This window comes from Lonchura striata, chromosome 1, assembly GCF_050655825.1.
Source record: "Lonchura striata isolate lonStrDom1 chromosome 1, ASM5065582v1, whole genome shotgun sequence".
NCBI classification, from domain to species: Eukaryota; Metazoa; Chordata; class Aves; order Passeriformes; family Estrildidae; genus Lonchura; species Lonchura striata.
Genome location: NC_140703.1, coordinates 78,864,713 through 78,870,853, shown reverse-complemented (window position 1 = coordinate 78,870,853; position 6,141 = coordinate 78,864,713).

Below are 6,141 nucleotides of genomic sequence, written 5' to 3'. Positions count from 1 at the left end.
CTTTCCCTTCACTACATCCAGCTTAAGATACATTCAGTTGCTTAAGACCCGTCAGCTTTCTGGAAAAGTGATTAGGAAAGTGATTTTATTTCTTCTAACAGTTATGCTAAAACCTTTGTACCCATCTGCCCCTGAATAGCACAAGATGAATGGCTGAATCCCCGGTCTTTTCAAGACAACTCCTGTGCATCTGGCAGATTTTCTTGGCAGATCTGTGACAAATTGTTTTGATATTACTGTGAGAAGACCCTGTGATATTTGCACATCTCTCCTCTAATTTTCAAGGACTTTCATGGTGCCAGCCACTGTGCAAAGTGATGCCCTGGACCTCCAGCTGGCAGGGATAGAAAACACCTTCTCTGTAGGTGCCTCAAAGGGTACCCAAGGTAAAAACTCCAGCTCTGCTCTGATTACAGATCTGTAAAGCTGGGCAAAAAAAAGGAGGCAGCTTGGCACAAAGCAGGAAAGCATTATGGGTGGATTTATTTCCGGCTCCAAATGATCCCAAAGGGACAATTTTCCACTGAGTGAACAAGGCTGGCCCATCACTTATGGCCTCAGCAATGAAGAAGACCTGGCAGACAGCAGCACACAAATGCATTGTGCAACAATTTCAAACATAAATCTTTTTGGAAATTTTCCTTTCTCTTCAATTCATGATGTTTTTTATCAACAGAAAGTTATCTTAACAGACAAGGCAGCAGCACCTGCCTAGAGGAGTTTCCTCACATTACCTTTCTGTTAGTAAGCTGCTCTGAGATATTTATATATCATCCCTATTTTACAGGTGATGAAACTGAAGCACAGGGGAGTTAAGTGACTTGCCTCCAGTCACAAAGCAAATTAGCAGCCAAGTGGGGAAGAGATCAGTTCGCAGCCCAGAGCTTTTACGAAGTGCATTTTAGGCTTAGGGAAAGATTTTCAAGGGAGTCTTGATTGTTCAGTTGTGGCACTTCAGTAATAAAAGTTGAGTTAGAGCAGTGTCTGCACTACTCAGGCCCTACTTTCATACTTTGTATCTGTGGAAGGAGCACTCCTGTTTTCTTTCAGAGAAGGTTTTGGGGAACCAGCTCACCAAAGTTCATTGGCTACCACTGTGTGTGACCTTAGCCAAGAGCCAGTAATTAATAGCTGTATCCATCCCATTTACAGGTTTCCATCAAGTATTTTCTAATTTTCAAGTTAATACAAAATATTAGCAGTATACAGGGAAACCTTTCCAGCTGAAATGTGTGCATGGCACACACACAACACCACAGGTTGGGAGGCTATTCTTTGTGGGGTGCAAATGTCAGAAATACGTTCCATAATTAGCCAGCTGCCTTCATGCAGGGGAAGGGTACCATGTGTGCATGTGTGCCAGCTCTGGGAGAGCACATGGGTCCAGCCATCATTCCTCAGAGCTGGGCCAGACCCTCTCCCTGGAGACACGAATCCAGATCCAGCAGCCCATGATCTGCCTTCAGAACTTTTCTTCTACTGGGAGAAGAGCAAATGAAATTAAGATGTAGATTTATCATACATCTGCTAAATTTCCATCCTTACTTTGACTCAGCATGATTAATACAGCCACACTTGCTTATCGGAGCTACATACGTGTCAATGAACGCCAGTGAAAAACTGATGTCCCTCTACCATAACAAAATCTCAGCTAACATAGTCCCCATCCTTTTTGCCAAAATGCAAACCTGCATCTCAGTGAGGGAAGAGAAAGACTGGAATGGGGCACTGTCTTTGCTGGGAACACTGGGGAGATCCCATGCAGTAATTCCAGGCTGTGCCCAAGGGACTCCACCCTTCTGTACCTCCGCAGCTGGGATCTGCAGGCGTAATAATTCAAATTCCCACTAGAGGGTAGACAAAACTTTTCCAGTAAAAGGATCGCTCTGGAAAAGCATAGAGTATGCAGGAAAGCGGTGTCTGTTTTGGAAAAGCAAATCTGTGCTTGAGAAGCAGCAAATAGTAGGAAAATGAAGAATATGTTTATACCATCTGCAAGAGCAAGGTGGGAGCATTGTTCCAAATTTCTCTAAAGAAGCATAATCTCTGCTTTATACTTTTAAATCAAATACAGCTGGAGTGGCTATGTTGTTATAAATATGTAAGCTGTCAATCAGTTTTACAGAAAATACAGATTTGTGATTTTCAGAAATACAGCTGGTTTTACCCCTGCAGACGTTGTCTTACAATACTGATAGCTGTCAATTAAGAATTTCAAACATTTAGAAAGGATAAATACAGGGAATTAGAGTTTATCCACTTCGGGAGTGAATTCACCCCCTTCTAATGGCCAAGCCAGAAACATCAAATGCTGTATTTCTCTTTCTTTTATTATTGACCAGTCTACTATTGCAGATAATGATGGTTTGTGTTTTCTGCTCACACATTTTTCCACTGCTGAAATGCAGACAGGTTTCTCTGAACCTTGCTGTGGAGGGGAAGTATGGCTGCAGGCATCAACACATCTTCCTCTTCCTGCTCTCCCTAAAAGAGCAATTTCTTTCCAGGTGAGATCGGCTGTCTCAGGGAGCTCCCTGCACTGCAGATAAGGGCACTGTGAAAAGGTTTTCTCACCACAGATCTGACCACTCCAAAGCAAGTTTTCCCACTTGTCAAGTCAATGCTAGGGAAGTTAAAGCAATTAAGAGTTTATTTTCTGAATTTATTTATTTAGTTACAGGTCAACAGAGATGTCCTAAGACCCTGAAGCATCATCTCTGTGAGCGAAACAACTTTTTTTTTTAACGCCAAGCAAAGATTTCCTTCAGTCTTCTGAAATATAACTTTTTTGTGATGACAGAGGTAGGAACCAAAGAAGGACCAGCAAAGCAGCAGAGGTCTCAGAGGCATTCCTGCAGCTGGGACTCCTCCCACAGCTGAATAACTGTACTTCAGAAGATCAGCACGCCAGTGTTTGCTGTCACAAGAACTGCATTTATCTCATCTGCCCCTAAATAGGTGTGGGCTTTTGAAAGGAAAACCTCTGTTGCCCTTCTGTTCTGGATGTGTCCCATCTGGTCCCACATAGTCTTGTGGGTGGCAGCAATTCTTTCTCCAGCTACTGAAACTGGGTGCCACTACAGGCAGCAGTCTCATCACGTGTCACATCAAACGGCTAAACAGGAGATGTACCCACAGAAGAATTACTTTTGTGGCCCTAATGAGCCAAAGAGAGGAGTCCTTTGGGCACTCAGATGGGTTTTCACTGCAGTGAGGCACACGAATCCATGGCAGAGATTTTCACAGCACAGTATTGGGAACAAAGGAAGAAGCACTAATCCTGAAATACAACCATGCCAAATGAGATTAAATTATATATTCTCCATCTGATTAGTACTGTAAGGTGTGAATAATGGGTCTGAGGGATGCTGACATGAGCTAAGGAGAGGTATCTGGAATCTGAAATAGGGGTGCATTTGGTGTCTACTACACTGTTTCACATTCCCAGTGCTTATCAATACCTTTACCACCTGTCCTTGCTGTGATAGCTGCAAGAATTACTTCAAATGATACACATCTCATGAAAAAAATCTCCTGTCTTTGTCACTCTGAAAAAGTAAAGAATATTTTATTGAAGAAAGAGTTATTGCTATGCAAATGTTTGTGATGTGAGGTGAAAAGTAAAAAATCTTTATTTCAGGGAGTCAAGAAGCTGGATTTGGTAAAGAGCAGATGGATCTCAGCAGCTGTACTCTTTCACCAAGCAGTTGCCTCAGGGTGGCAGTTGATGTTAAATTTTGTACAAAATTTTATTTTCTTGTGTGAATTAAAGATATAAAAGGAGAAAGAGATGACCTTTATTCTGGGAACCTCTTTTCCATTTGTTTCTGAGGATTTTGAAGATATTGAAGGCTCTTCAATTGGCTTACAAAGCTGAAACCACACACCTGGCCTCAGCTGTAGAGTAAGTCTTCTGTTCCTGTCTTCCTGGAGTCCACAACATGCGCCATCTCATCAACACAAGTTTCCACACTATTGCTTCCAAGCAGATATTCGAGGGTGAAATGCTATACCAAGTAGCATTTAAAAAGTGATTACATAGGATTTTCTACAGATATAACAGTGATTAATTATAGATTCACAATATTCACAATACCCGTATCATAATCAATTCACACACATGCACACAGGCAAAGGGAGATCTCTATCTGTGCATGTAAAAGTACCCATCCAAATTTCCCTTTGGGTTCAAGGAAATACAACAAATCCACGAGTGTTTCTCCACAGACATGGTTTGCACCTTGAGGAGAAGGTGTATGGAGGGGTATCAGCCTAGGCCTTGTCACCAACAAGGAGCAGCTGAGGGAGCTGGGGTTGTTTCACCTGGAGGAAAGGAGGCTCAGTTTCTACAATTCCATGAAAGGAAGGTGTAGTGAAGTGGAGGTCAGCCTCTTTTCCCATGTAAAAAGGGATAGGAGGAGAGGAAATAGCCTCAAGTTGTGCCAGAAGAGGCTTTGACTTAATACTAGGAAAAATTCCTTCTCCAAAAGGATTATCAAGCACTGGAACAGGCTGCCCGGGAAAGTAGTGGAATCACCATCCCTGGAGGTATTGAAAAGATGTGTATAGGTGTCACTTGGGGACATGGTTTAGCGATGGACTCAGCAATGCCTAGTAAACTGTTGGACTTTATGATCTTAAAGGTCTTTTCCAACCTAAATGATTCTAAGACTGTCCTCCACCTAGGTGGGTAAACATAATCTCTGCTTTGCTGCTACTTATCAATTGGGCAGCAATTTCTCTTTGCTGTCCTGGAGACTTCAGCTGCTGCCATGGTTATCTGTGTATTTGAACTAAAAGAGTGTGTTAGGAAAAAAATTGCCCTGCCTGAGATGAGAGGTTCATTTGATCCCTGAATTAGGATTGACTGTCTCAGTGTCTAGTTTATTTGGGAAGAAATCAGACATGTTGATTTTAGCTAATCAAATAATTTCTGACAATGCTTCTTCCCTGCAAACTGTTGAATCAACAGAATCAAAAAGTTCCATGTGGATGTCTTTAGTCTATTAAAGAAGCTGATAGAAACCAAGTAGGCAGAACACAGGGAAGCCCTTCCATCTAACCAAGCAGCCCCAGGCAGAGAGCAGGGGAGCTGATGATGGACAGGACTGCTGCATCCTCCATCAGGATGGTCCAGCAGGACCCAGCTCCTTTTTTGGGATGGATCAGGTTTCTATCTGAAATGCTCTGTAAGAGGACAGAACAGACACTAAACTTGGTATATTTGAGAAGAAAAATTTGCTCCTTTTCTCAGATTTTGCATAAAAGCCAGCACTACTGGGAGATGTGTCTTAGCTGCTACTCCAGGCACAGATAATACTGATGTGAGTTTCTAAGAGAAAAGTGCCAGGCCCAGCTCTAGGATATTTACCATGACAAAATTTTCCATCCAAGTCCAGATTATGCAGTGAGCTCACCCTTATTATATTCACTAGTGATTTGGGCAATGGAGTAGAAAGTATACCCTTTAAGTATGCTGATGACAAGTGAAGGGACTCTGGGCTTTCTGGTAGACAGATTAGATTCAAAGCAATTTACAGAACATGGAGAAATGGTCTAGAAAAAACCAGAATGCAATACAATGAGGACAAATGCAGAATTTATATTTAGAAATTAATCAAAACTCTACAGACTGGACTATCTGCTTAGGCTGCAGTACTACAGTAAAGAATCAAAAGGTTGCTCAGAACACAAGCTGAACATCAGTCAGATGTCTTCTGCTGTTGTGAAAAGGGCAAACAGCAGATTGGGGTGCAGAAATAAGGCACAGGCTTCCAGGCAGGATAATTAACCCTACTGCTTTTGTAATGTGTCTGCTGGGGTGGCATGTCTGCTCCAATACTGCACTTTGAGAATGAGGGGGACCTGCTGGACAGGGAATAGAGCAGAGGTTCAGAAAAATAAAACAAAAAAACCAAAATTTTGTGAGATTGCGAGTTGTTCAATCTAGGAGAAGGGCCACTGAAGGAAGTGATGGTGATCACACACCTGACCTGTATCTGGAAAACAGAGTACCCCCAGCTAGGACTAGATCAGGAAGATGTCAGGCATGAGACAACTCCTCCTTTGGGAACAGAGAAGCAGAGTTGTAGTTTGGTAGAGAGAAATTTAAAAGACATTGGAAAAGCATCTGCTGGGACT